Here is a 14579-nt window from a genome sequence, read left to right as displayed (position 1 = left end):
ATACTCTCTCTTACTCTTATCACACATTCAAACAGATAACAGTCCAACTATCCTCCTCTAATAACCACATTCATACACATATTAATAACCAGACACGTATACACACATGTAACTCAACAATGTGTGCAAACTCGCTTCCTCAGTAACCAGCGCTTTGACAAGCATGAGAACATGTAGGGATTTGTACATAGAATAAGTTCTGGAAGGACATTCCATTGGCCACACATGAAAATGCATATACTCAAATCAGAGAAAACACAGAATTGTTGGTCAATATATATATATTTTTATAAATTAACTTTGATCAACAAACAACAAATTCATCACAGTCAGCATATTATTTATACTGACAGATAATATTGCACTAAGAGAAGAACAAGTTAAACTTGACTATGCCTACTGTATGTAATTCCTGCTGGTATCAGACGGATAACAACTCTCAGAATTCACCATCCGCTTGTTGTGTTAACTTTTTTCTCTCAGATTTTTATGAACGGTTTTGTTTCTCTTTGTATCATGGGTGCAACATCCGGGCTTGCCATGGGGATGTGTTGTTCATGATAGACATTAGCTTGGATAAAATTCTCACCTCCATAGTGGAGAACACAATTAAGGCAGTTCAGGCCTAAAGGTCTTCAGTCCTCTAACTGCTTCAAGCTCCAGCAAAGAAGCTGGACGGGGGCTCCATTAGTGGCGAGCTTCTTCCAGAATGAGTGAAGGATCAATATTGCAGGTCGTTCATGCTGCAACATTGCCAATCATGCCCATCATGGAACATTTCCACCGAAAAAGGAATATCTACTTGCACTTTGCACTTTGGATTCCTTGTTTTTTCCCCTGTCCGAGACTTAGGCTCGTTGACTCTTTTGTTGCTACTTTATTTCTGTTGGACTTTGATTACCTGTTTATTTACCTCTTTCTAAAATAATAAACTGTTCCATTTGAGTCTGCATTTGGGTCCTGTTATCCCCTATACCCTGAATAGTGGACAGCGGTTCAATGAGAGAAGCAAACTAACTTAACTTAACTTGTCTTGTCTTTTCTTGTCCTGGCACATTTGTACTTCACAAAGTATGGACCCCACAATGTTACTGAACCATATGTGGGCCACTTTAGGCTCACATCCAGATTAGTCGATGCTAACTTGCCGTCTTTCGGCCAAAAATGGCCCAAATGTGTTTCAACAAAGGTGGGCCACCTGTGTGGAACCATATGTGGGCCACTTTAGGCTCACATCCAGATTAGTCGATGCTAACTTGTCGTCTTTCAGCCAAAACTGGCCCAAATGTGTTTCAATAAAGGTGGGCCACGTGTGTGGAGCCATAAGTGGGCCACTTTAGGCTCACATCCAGATTAGTCGATGCTTACTTACCGTCTTTTGGCCAAAACTGGCCCAATTGTGTTTGAGCAAAGGTGGGCCACATGCGTTTTCTCATAAGTGGGCCACATAGGCTCACATCCAGATTAGTCGATGCTAATTTGCTGTCTTTCGGCCAAAACTGGCCCAATTGTGTTTCAGCAAAGGTGGGCCACTTGTATTTTCTCATATGTTGGCCACTTTAGGCTCACATCCAGATTAGTCGATGCTAATTTGCCGTCTTTTGCCCAAAACTGGCCCAAATGTGTTTCAGCAAAGGTGGGCCACGTGTGCTGAACCATATGTGGCCCAGCCTTGGTTCACTTAAGGAATAACCATTCCCTACTCTGCCACGTATTTGCCAAAGATGGGCCATATCTGTTTTGTGATATAAGGGCCGAATGTAGCATTTACCACATGGGCCAGTTTAGGCTCACATCTGTTTTGTGCGGGCCAGAAGAATGCCTACAGTGCCGGATTGTTGCCTGAAGTGGCCCACATCCGTATGCTATCTGGGAAAGCACAAAACTAACAGAACCCCTTTAAATCTAACCCCAGTACTGTGGCACTAATAACCCCTCATATAGCTGTGCCACTTTTCCCACAGAACACATACATTAACAATATTTCAAAACAATTAACACACATAGTTTAGTCCATGGTCACCTGACCCATGGAAGCGCGCCACAGTGCGCTACTTATGACGTGGCCCGGAACTGCCTCGGTTCGGCCCGTGAACCCGAGACAGACCTCTGCAGCAACAGCAGGTGAGCGTGTGTGTAGGTGTGTGTGTGTGTGTGTGTGTGTACGTGTCGCGTAGGCGCCGAGTGTGCACCCTCGACGACCCACGGAGGGGAGAACAGAGTTCAGGGTAAAAAGTTTATGTCACTGCTGGACCGCGAGATGCGGCCGGCGGGGAAACAGGTGATAAGGAGCTTGGCTCCGCCGGAACAATGAGGGCGCAGCGCGCCCCACCGGCACTCTCTGACAGAGAGAGCGCGCCGGTCAGGAAATGACGGGCGTTCAACAGCGCTCCGCCACATTATCCCCCTCCTCCCCGAGGTTGACGATGTGCGGCAACCTGGAGAGATAGTCTGCCACAACATTGGTCTTGCCCGCTCGGTGTCGGATCTGGAACTGGAACGGCTGGAGAGAGAGGTACCAGCGGGTGAGACGACTGTTGTGGTCTTTCATGGAGTTAATCCAGGTCAGAGCCCTGTGATCAGTCTCTAAGTCAAACTCTCTCCCCAGCAGGTAGTACCTCAAACTCTCCAGGGCCCATTTGATGGCCAGGCCCTCCTTCTCCACAGTGGAGTACCTGGTCTCCCGTGGCAGCAGCTTCCGGCTCAGGTACAGCACCGGTCGCTCGTCACCAGGCTCACCTTGGGCCAGGACTGCCCCCAGTCCCACCGCTGAGGCATCGGTCTGAACCAGGAACCGCTGGCTGAAGTCAGGGCTCCTCAGAACTGGCGAAGAGCACAAACAGGCCTTGAGAGCTTGGAACGCCGCCTCGCAGTCCTCGTTCCAGATGACCGGGTTGCTCTGGTCCTTCGCCGTCAGTGCTGTCAGAGGTGCTGCGAGGGTGGCGAACTGTGGGACGAACCTCCTGTACCAGCCGGCCAAGCCCAAGAAGGACCTCACCTCCTTCTTCGTGCGAGGGCGTGGGCAGCTACGGATGGCCTCGACCTTGTCCACCTGTGGTCGGACCTCCCCTCGTCCAAGCCGGTACCCCAAGTACTTCGCCTCCTCCCAGGCCCATTGACACTTGGCTGGATTCAGCGTCAGGCCTGCCTGCTGGATCTGGCCCAGGACTCGCTCCAGATCATGCAGGTGCTGCTCCCAGGTGGCACTGAAGATGACCACGTCATCGAGGTAGGTAGCACTGCAGTCCTCACACCTCCGCAGGACACGGTCCATCAGCCTCTGGAAAGTTGCTGGTGCTCCATGTAGGCCGAAGGGCATCACCGTGAACTGGAAGAGGCCAGCAGGTGTCTGGAACGCTGTGCAGGGACGACTGGACGCTTCCAGGGGTACCTGCCAGTACCCTTTACAGAGGTCCAGGGTGGTGATGAACCTAGCCCGACCAATCCTCTCCAGCAGGTCGTCGATCCGGGGCATCGGGTAGGCGTCGAACTCTGACATGGCGTTGACCTTCCTGAAGTCCATGCAGATGCGCAGGGAACCGTCCTTCTTCCCCACAATGACCACCGGGCTACACCACTCAGACTGCGACGGCTCGATCACCCCCAAGCGCTGCATCTCCTCCACCTCCTTCTGAAGTTTGGCCACCAGGTGCTGGGGCACCCGGTAGGCCCTCTGACGAACCGGCCCCTTGTCTTTCAGCCGGACTACATGCTCCACGAGGTCAGTCTTCCCCGGGTTGGCCGCGAAGAGCTTGGCGACCCGCTGGAACACCTGGCACAGCTGGCTGGACTGGGCGGCAGAGAGGTGCCCGAGAGCAGGCTCCGCAGACTGGCTCAGGTCGGCGAGGGTAGACTCCTCCTCCCCCGCGCTGTCCACCGCCGTCACCAGCAGAGACGCCACGGGAACCCGAGCCTCCCTCCACTCCTTCAGCAGGTTGACGTGGTAAACCTGCTTTGCCCTTTTCTTGTCCGGGTGGTGGATCTCGTAGGTCACCGGGCCCATCTTCCTGAGGACGGTGTACGGGCCCTGCCATTTGGCCAGCAGTTTGCTGTTGGAGGATGGCAGGAGGAGTAGGACCTTCTGGCCAGGCTGGAACTCTCTGTGCCTGGCCTGTCGGTCGTACCACGCCTTCTGGGTCTGCTTGGCCTCACGAAGGTTGACCTCGGCCTCGTCTCGGTACCTTGCCAACCGGTCCCTCATCTCCAGCACGAACTGGACCACACCACGGTCACTGGTGCCGGTTGCGGGAGACTCCCAGGTCTTCCGCAGCAGATCCAATGGCCCCTGTACCTCCCAGCCATACAGAAGCTCAAACGGGGAAAACCCTGTGGACGCTTGGGGAACCTCCCGGTAGGCGAAAAGCAGGTAGGGCAGCCACTGGTCCCAGTCTCTCCCAGTGTCGGCCACAAACTTCTGCAGCATCTTCTTCAGGGTCTGAATGAAGCGCTCGACCAGGCCGTCCGTCTGAGGGTGGTCTTGATCGCCGAAATCCCCAGTGCCGGTGGAAGAGCTGCAGGAGTCTGGAGGTGAAGTTGGTCCCCTGGTCTGTGATGATCTCGTCCGGTACACCAACCCTGGAAAACAACTGAACAAGACAACGCAGAACAGCAGGAGCAGTGACCGTGCGCAGGGGGAAAGCCTCTGGGAACCGTGTGGCGTAGTCACAGAGCACCAGGATGTACTGGTGCCCCCCACTGCTCTTCACCAATGGGCCCACAATGTCCATGGCCACACGCCTAAACGGAGTGGAGATCATGGGCAGGGGTTGTAGGTAGGCTCGGTCGGACTGGCAGACATAGCAAGTTTTCTGACAGGTGGGACAGGTTTTGCAGAAGGTTTGCACATCAACATACATGGAAGGCCAATAGAACCTGGGGGATATGCGCAAATAGGTTTTGTTGCGGCCAAGATGACCTGCCCAAGGCAAGGTGTGTGCCAGGTGCATTATCATCGGCCGGCATGACACAGGAACCACAAGGCATTTGACCCCCTCCGCCACTGCATACAAAACATCACTGTCAACAACAAAACATTCTTTCTCCCCTTTTGACATATCCAGCCCCCCAACCACCTTGGCGAACAAGGACTTCAGAGTCCCATCCTCCCTTTGCAGGGCCCCAATGTCCTCTGGCACCTCCCACATGCCCTTTGCCAGTCCCTTTGCACAGTCCGGCTCCCGGGACTTCAGCCCCTTTTCAAACCGCCGCTGGCGGCGAGACTTCCTGGGCCCCTTCATGGGCCCCTCAAACAAACTGCTGTCCAGGGTTGAAAAGAGTTCTGGATCGGGCCCCTTTTTCGGCCCTGGGTCGGCTGTCACCCCCGCCCTGGCCTAGGTGCGGGTGATCACATAACCGGACAAACCCTTCCCCAGGTCACTGTCTTTGGGGCCGGCCTCCAGCAGCACGTCCAGCAGCACAGGTAAGTCCCACCCCAGGATAGCAGCAATAGGTAACCTTTCCACCAGCCCGACCGTCAGCAGGTAAGGTTGCTCATCCACCACCACCGTCACCTCAGCTGTGGGGTAGGAATGGCTGTCCCCGTGCACACACAAAATGTCTTCCTGTCTGCTATAATCCACCACGCCCGTTGGCACCAACTCCCTTCGGACCAGCGTCAGGAAGCTCCCCGAGTCAACCAGAGCAGTCACAGACTCACCATTAATGGTAACGTCCTTAAAACGCTGTTGCCCTCCCCCAGCACTTGCAACCTCAGCCCGAGGAGTGTAGCATGCCCCGCTAAGCTTAGCTTTTCTGATGGGGCACAACGAAGCCTTGTGCCCTGCTTGCTGGCGGTAGAAACAGATGAACTCCTTACCGGGGCTGCGCTGGCGAGGTGTGGGCCGGGATTCTCCAGGCGGATGCTGGCTGGCTCTGGCTGCTGGTCTGGGCTGCGACGAAACCTGGCGACTGGGACCACCGTGATAAGCAGGCGGGCCTCCCCTCCGTGCGTTTAGGTACTGCAGCGCTAGCTTGCCTGCAGCTAACCCATCCGTTGGCTTGTGCTCCTTCACCCAGGTGCGGATGTCTGTTGGGAAGACTCGCAGCAGCTGCTCCAAGATGACCTGCTCACCGATCTGCTCCTTGGTATGCTGCTCTGGCCGAATCCATCGACGGTAGAGACCCTTTAAGCGGTGGTAAGTTTCTGTTGGGTTCTCTCCCGGTGGAACTGCCATGGCCCGGAACTGCTGGCGATACGTCTCCGGTGAGACGTCAAACTTGGTCAGGAGTGCCGCCTTCAGGTCCGGGTATGAATGAGCCCTCTCCTCGTCCATAGCGGTGTACGCCTCTAGCGCCTTCCCAGTGAGTAGCGGCACCAGGCGACACGCCCACTCACCATCTGGCCAACCACACGTTCTGGCAATCCACTCGAAGCGAAGCAGGTAATTTCCAATGTCCTCCCCAGCCAGGTACTGGGGAATCTTGGGGTCACCAAAGGGTCTGCTCTCCGGCCTCGGAGGTTCTGTCCCACTGCTCACCCCAAACCTTGCCGCCCTTAAGGGTGAACTGCGGCGCGGTGCAGCAGGTGTAGGTAAGTCCATTCTAAGGCTCATCAGCGACCTCTCAGATGGTGATAGGGACCCAGGTGCAGGGACAGGTGCTACCGGCCTCGGCCCTGCCACTGCCTGATCCAGTTGCGGGGCTGGCCACGAAGCCTGGAGTCCCCTGAGCTCTGCCAGGAACCCCTCCTCTCTTCTCTGCTGTCCCTCCAGGAAGGTCCTCATGACCGCCACCAGCTCCTCTCCTGGACTTGGAGCTCCAGGGCCGGCCTGCCGGACTGGGGCCGCCGCACCCCCTTCGTCCTCCTCGGCTGTGGACCAGGCTCCCTCCTCGCCATCTTTGTCCTGCACTGGTTCCTCCTTTTGTGAGCGCAACCCAGTACCCGTCTTCCTGTGTACCGGATGCGCCCTCGTCGACTGGCCATCCCACTTCTGACACCAAATGTCGGGGTTCGATACTTTGAAACGCTGGTTTGGAAAGATGATGGCCCAGTCGGCAAACTTTAGTTTGGTGATTTTCTTTTTATTACACCAAAAACCCAAAGACAAAAATACCCACAGGTGGCAAAGCAACAAAAAAAACGCAGGAATATTTACAATATGACAGAGTAAAAAAAATATTTACAAGGAACAGGCAGCAACTGTTATCCACATGCCACTCAGCCGAATCCTTCCTTCAAGTGAGCCGAGCTCTCTTTAAAAACCCCCTTGGCCCCTCCCCCGGGCAAACCAATTAACAAAACACAGGGGTTAAGAAACATAAACTGGGAAACAAAGCACAAAACTAACAGAACCCCTTTAAATATAACCCCAGTACTGTGGCACTAATAACCCCTCATATGGCTGTGCCACTTTTCCCACAGAACACATACATTAACAATATTTCAAAACAATTAACACACATAGTTTAGTCCATGGTCGCCTGACCCATGGAAGCACGCCACAGTGCGCTACTTATGACGTGGCCCGGAACTGCCTCGGTTCGGCCCGTGAACCCGAGACAGACCTCCGCAGCAACAGCAGGTGAGCATGTGTGTAGGTGTGTGTGTGTGTGTGTGTGTGTGTGTGTGTGTACGTGTCGCGTAGGCGCCGAGTGTGCACCCTCGACAACCCACGGAGGGGAGAACAGAGTTCAGGGTAAAAAGTTTATGTCACTGCTGGACCGCGACATGCGGCCGGCGGGGAAACAGGTGATAAGGAGCTTGGCTCTGCCGGAACAATGAGGCGCCCCACCGGCACTCTCTGAGAGAGAGAGCGCGCCGGTCAGGAAATGACGGGCGTTCAACAGCGCTCCGCCACACAAATTCAACCAGTTCAGGCTAGAAAACCTGTTTGAAAGATCTTTTTTCAGTGAAATGCAGCTTAGGCGACTGTACAGTGCAAAAACAGGCTCCTCTTGCTCTGAAACGCTCATTTTTCATAAGCCACTTTTCACCCTTAATGAATTAAATTCCAGGTAAAAACTCCTTTGCCATGAAGAAGATCCAAATTCAACCAGTTCAGGATAGAAAACCTGTTTGAAAGACCTTTTTTCAGTGAAATGCAGCTTAGGCTACTGTACAGCGCAAAAACAGGCTCCTCTCGCTCTGAAACGTCTATTTTTGACATAAGCCAGTTTTCAGCCTTAATGAATTAAATTCCAGGTAAAAACTCCTTTGCCATGGAGAAGATCCAAATTCAACCAGTTCAGGCTAGAAAACCTGTTTGAAAGACCTTTTTTCAGTGAAATGCAGCTTAGTGCAAAAACAGGCTCCTCTCGCTCTGAAACGCTCATTTTTGACATAAGCCACTTTTCAGTCTTAATGAATTAAATTCCAGGTAAAAACTCCTTTGCCATGAAGAAGATCCAAATTCAACCAGTTCAGGCTAGAAAACTTGTTTGAAAGACCTTTTTTCAGTGAAATGCAGCTTAGGCTACTGTACAGTGCAGAAACAGGCTCCTCTCGCTCTGAAATGCTCATTTTTGACATAAGCCAGTTTTCACCCTTAATGAATTAAATTCCAGGTAAAAACTCCTTTGCCATGAAGAAGATCCAAATTCAACCAGTTCAGGCTAGAAAACCTGTTTGAAAGACCTTTTTTAAGTGAAATGCAGTTTAGTGCAAAAACAGGCTCCTCTCGCTCTGAAACGCTAATTTTTCACATAAGCCACTTTTCAGCCTTAGGCGACTGTACAGTGCAAAAACAGGCTCCTATCGCTCTGAAACGCTCATTTTTCACATAAGCCACTTTTCAGCGCAAAAACAGGCTCCTCTCGCTCTGAAACGCTCATTTTTGACATAAGCCACTTTTCAGTCTTAATGAATTAAATTCCAGGTAAAAACTCCTTTGCCATGAAGAAGATCCAAATTCAACCAGTTCAGGCTAGAAAACCTGTTTGAAAGACCTTTTTTCAGTGAAATGCAGCTTAGGCTACTGTACAGTGCAGAAACAGGCTCCTCTCGCTCTGAAATGCTCATTTTTGACATAAGCCAGTTTTCACCCTTAATGAATTAAATTCCAGGTAAAAACTCCTTTGCCATGAAGAAGATCCAAATTCAACCAGTTCAGGCTAGAAAACTTGTTTGAAAGACCTTTTTTCAGTGAAATGCAGCTTAGGCTACTGTACAGTGCAGAAACAGGCTCCTCTCGCTCTGAAATGCTCATTTTTGACATAAGCCAGTTTTCACCCTTAATGAATGAAATTCCAGGTAAAAACTCCTTTGCCATGAAGAAGATCCAAATTCAACCAGTTCAGGCTAGAAAACCTGTTTGAAAGACCTTTTTTAAGTGAAATGCAGTTTAGTGCAAAAACAGGCTCCTCTCGCTCTGAAACGCTCATTTTTCACATAAGCCACTTTTCAGCCTTAGGCGACTGTACAGTGCAAAAACAGGCTCCTCTCGCTCTGAAACGCTCATTTTTCACATAAGCCACTTTTCAGCCTTAATGAATGAAATTCCAGGTAAAAACTCCTTTGCCATGAAGAAGATCCAAATTCAACCAGTTCAGGCTAGAAAACCTGTTTGAAAGACCGTTTTTCAGTGAAATGCAGCTTAGTGCAAAAACAGGCTCCTCTCGCTCTGAAACGCTCATTTTTGACATAAGCCACTTTTCAGTCTTAATGAATTTAATTCCAGGTAAAAACTCCTTTGCCATGAAGAAGATCCAAATTCAACCAGTTCAGGCTAGAAAACTTGTTTGAAAGACCTTTTTTCAGTGAAATGCAGCTTAGGCTACTGTACAGTGCAGAAACAGGCTCCTCTCGCTCTGAAATGCTCATTTTTGACATAAGTCAGTTTTCACCCTTAATCTATTAAATTCCAGGTAAAAACTCCTTTGCCATGAAGAAGATCCAAATTCAACCTGTTCAGGCTAGAAAACTTCTTTGAAAGACCTTTTTTCAGTGAAATGCAGCTTAGACAAAAATAGGCTCCTCTCGCTCTGAAAGGCTCATTTTTGACATAAGCCAGTTTTCACCCTTAATGAATTAAATTCCAGGTAAAAACTTGTTTGCTATGAAGACAAGGGCGCAATTTCCACTGGGGACAGGGGGGACATGTCCGCCCCACTTTTCAAAATCATGTTTTTGTCCCCCCCACTTTTTACACTTTGAAAACTAACAGTAGGCACAGGCTGTAATTGCAAAACAACAAGAAACCCTGCGTAAACTGACCGCTCGGAAGCCCCCCTCACACTACGTGCTCAATCAAAGACACAGACAGGACGCGGCACAGCAGCAAAAAGATGAAAAGGAGCCGACAGCTCAACTTAAAGTCCTTATTTGGAACGGGACTAAAAAGGAAGAAAGAAAATGTGAGTTGATTAGTCATTACTGGTATTTCTAACTTTACTCTATACACTATTGTAGCTAACGTTAGCTAACTAATATGTTAAACCAGGCGCTTAGCCATCTCTGTTTAAAACGTGTATGCAGCGCACTGATCACACAAGGAAGAGAGGAGGTGAAAAGAGACAACAACACCGTTACCTGTTGTATACTGGCCTCAGGCTGTACGATCGCTAAAACGCTGACGACCAGTGAGTAACGAGTTTGAAAGTAGCCTCTAACTTAATCAATCAATCAATCAATCACATTTTATTTGTATAGCACTTTACAATAGCCAGACGGTACCCAAAGTGCTTTACATCAAAACAATAAAATAATACATAAAAGCAATACATAAAAAACACAGGAAAGTGCTACAGTGCTGCAAGAAAACACAAGAAAGTACTACTAGTGCTGCAGGGTGTTAAAGGCCCTCCAAAAGTGCATTAAGTAAAAAACAGGCAAAATAAGTACACCTAAGAGCAGGACTACCCTAGTCAGAGTTAAATGCCAATCTAAAAAAGTGTGTCTTCAGCTTCGATTTAAAAAGGCTGAGGTCAGTAGTGGTGCGAATGTCAGGGGGCAGTCTGTTCCACAGCCTGGGAGCTGTGACAGCAAAAGAACGATCGCCCCACTGTTTAAGTCTTGACCTTGGTACCTCTAGCAGGAGCTGGCCGGAAGAACGGAGGGCCCTGCCATGATCGCGGACAGTTAAAATCTCTGACAGGTAGGAGGGAGCCAGGCCATTAATGGAGTAAAAAACAAACAATAAAAGTTTAAAATCAATTCTAAAACGAACTGGAAGCCAGTGGAGTGACGACAGCACAGGGGTAATGTGTTCACACCTGGACGTGCCTGTTAAAAATCGGGCAGCAGCGTTCTGAACAAGTTGGAGACGCGAGATTAAAGACTGGCTTCATGAACGCAGCTCAAACCAACCCGGTGCCTCAGCAGGATGACCAAGCCTTGATAAATACACCGGATCCGCGCATCCTCATGCATTTCAGCCGGGTCGCTACCGGAGCTAAATTAAAAAAATAAATAAAAATAAAAATAAAAGCGCTCCTTGCGGTGGAGCTGAGAACAGCGGAGTTTCCTCTACTACAGCTGAACAGCTGACATGTGGTCAAGACGTACAGACCTGTCACAGTCTCACGGTGCATTTCATAATTATAAACTTCAACCTCAGAGCTCTCTGTCCTCAGACTGTCCTCACCTGTCCTGAACATCACACAGGGACAACATGGAGCCATGGAGCTGCTTGTGTGATTGGTTACTGAGTTGAGTTGATTTGTGTCTGACTGTCAGTCTGTGACCAACACTGTCTATGGTGCTGAAAGCTCAAGCAGGTTGATGTCTGGCTGAGTCAGTAGCTACCATGTCTTTGGTACAACACAAACATTAAATGGACACAGACAGTCTACAATTAACATGGTAGCTACATGGCTTAGACATGGTAGCCACTGACTCAGACAGTGACCTGTGTGTGTGTGTGTGTCAGAGGGGGTGATCTGTGGCATTGTCTTCTGCAGAAATATTTAGTGTGACTAGCATGTTTAAATAATGGAATAAATGCAATGTTTAAATAACTATCACAAGGGCCCATCGAGAATGCTCCTCCCTCTCTGTGCTGAGACCCACGCTCCGCCACTGGCAGTATGGCTAATGACAAAATAGTAGGCTAGGGTTAAATAGAAATGGCATGATTTAAGCTCTACGCAGGCAGAAATCGAGCGCACTGTGGTGTAGTGAAGAATGAAAACCAACTTGTAAGCTCAAGGGACTTTACTCAACATCTTCAGCAGGAAGTACAGCTTCATAACAACAGCTCCTTCTTCTTCTCTTCACCTACATACATAGTCCTGTCTTATTCAGTGGTGCCATCTAGTGACACTCCAACGTAACAGCGTTACAGAACACAACACGCGCTATGCGTACACAAATTTGCCGTTCCTACTTGTGTCCCCCCCACTTCTGAAACTAAAGTTTCGCCCATGGTTAAGTATATTTCTCCAGGAAAGTTTCTTCTGCCTCTCAAGTTTATAATTACAGTTTATAATTCAAGAGAAGGTCCGAACAGTCTGATGACATTATTTTGCATATGAATTAGCCATGTGCTTCTGTTCCTTCGCAGACCATGTCAATAACACCCGAAGACATAGTGTAGTCGGATTCTCTGAGCACCGCAGACAGTTCAGTCCTTTTGAATTCTCATTCACATCTTTCTTTGACCTCATGACGCTTTCCAACAAGGTCAAGGTGTGGTTTGGTAAACACTAGGAGGTCATTTTTGACTATGCGCGTTCCTCCCAAAACGGCGCTGACGTCCCCTGCAGAGTTTAATCTTGACATTTTCAATGCGTCTTTGTATAAAATCACAATCGAGTAAGTCGACATTAAAAAAAAAAGCGTTGAGCATGGAAATGTAATTTGTTACATACTGGTTGAAATAAAATCCATGGTGACTACAGCTGTGGCTAGTGGTTGTGGCTAACCTTGCATGCCACCATATGCACAAAGGATTGTGCCATCAGAACAGCTCATGGCAGTCTATCACAGATGTTAATCATTAAAATCTGAATCACTTTCACTGTTTGTTTCAATCTCGTAATTTATGTATTTTGTAACTTTACAATCGACCTAATACGGCTTGGCTTTATTCGCGGACTTCATGCTACGAGGATACAATAGACGATAGTAATTAAGGTTTCAAACATTTAGTAAATGGGGTAATTTGAATGTCGACAAGATAACATGCAAAAATTAATTTAAAAAAAATAGTATCGCAAACATACCTCCAGTCCTCAGTCAACTTCTCTGCACGATCCGCTTCTCCGATTGCATTCACAGGCAGTGGGAAACTTCACTACTGTTATGGCCTCAAATTGAAAGGAAACTTTTATCAAATGTTTCAATGCAAAAATACTACAGATTGAGGTAATTACTCCCATATTAAATAATTACTTCAAATATAGTTTTAAGCAGAGTGAATACTACGAAAACTGCCTATTAAAAATGAAATAATCTTAATATTCTCAGTCATGCAAGCCATGGGATGGTTTTGATTAGTAAAAATGAGTTAAAATATTTTTTTATCTTCAAATAATTTCAAATCATAAAGGGATTAAGAAGTTAAACATGTATTAATAATCATTATTTATTCAGTTCCAGGAAATCAGTAATTCCTGCCTGCCTTGAACGCAGCAGTGTTTTTGGAGGGAGTTTGGAGGTGCAGGTGCATTGAAAGCTCCCCTCCCCCACCCTGACTTGCACCTGACCTGACTGTGAACTTTCAGAGGAGCATGTAGTATGGCACTTATTCAATCTGAGATACAGAGCAGCACAAGTCTGAACTTTTTAAATGCTGTTTATCTTTAATAGGGATTTTCACATATTTTATACCAGATATGTATATTTAAATTACTATTGAAAATAAAATAAAAAATACAATTAGAATTTTTCTTTTCTATTAAATTTTGTAACTTGTAAGAAATGACTTATCATGGAAGGCTGAATATTGAGACAATATTTAGGAAAGACTGATATTTTAGCTCTGGCAGCTCATTGTAGTGACACTGAAGGTCAGTTTCTAAGCCTGTTGAGTGGCATCCTATGGTGGCATCCCCTCCCCCACCCTGAGTCCTCTCTTAACAGCCTTAGCTTTGAAGTCTGTCTTCTCCCTCTCACTAGAGAGATTTCTGATGCTGCTCGGGAAATTGCCTCCATACAGAATTGGGGGAGCATACGTCAGTCCGACCACCCAAAAGTCCGACTACCCATTAATCCGAGTTACTTTACAGTGTTAGGGTTAGGCTAAGGCAAATGTAATCAAATAATGCCCTATTTGCATATTTAAATATATATTCATGGAAACCTCCAATACAAAGGATGTTCTTATTCATGTCAGTGATCAACCTGTGAAGTTTCATGGATATATCTCTTAGTTTAAATTTTTGCCCTATTCACCTCAATTATACAGGGGCTAATATTGTGGTGGCCATATTGGATTTCCAGCAAAAAATTAACTTGCTTGTCCATATAGGTTGTAATCCTACTGGGTCATAGATATTTTTCTGGTGGCCAACCTTTTATAACATTGCAAATGCAGCACCCCGGGTGGATCATCTTATTTGTCCTCCAACATGTCAATCATTCTGAGGAAATGCTCACGTCACGCTGTCATGCATGCTCTTTCCTGGCTCGTTTCCACTAGCTGCACGTGCACTTTGATTATTTATGTGTCCCATGAAATGTCTGCGAGGACTTTTACCCCAGT

The sequence above is a fragment of the Pagrus pagrus genome, assembly GCF_965226575.1.
Source record: "Pagrus pagrus genome assembly, contig: HAP1_SCAFFOLD_49, whole genome shotgun sequence".
NCBI classification, from domain to species: domain Eukaryota; kingdom Metazoa; phylum Chordata; class Actinopteri; order Spariformes; family Sparidae; genus Pagrus; species Pagrus pagrus.
The sequence above is the reverse complement of the archived record's forward strand: the minus strand, read 5'-3'. Positions refer to the sequence as shown.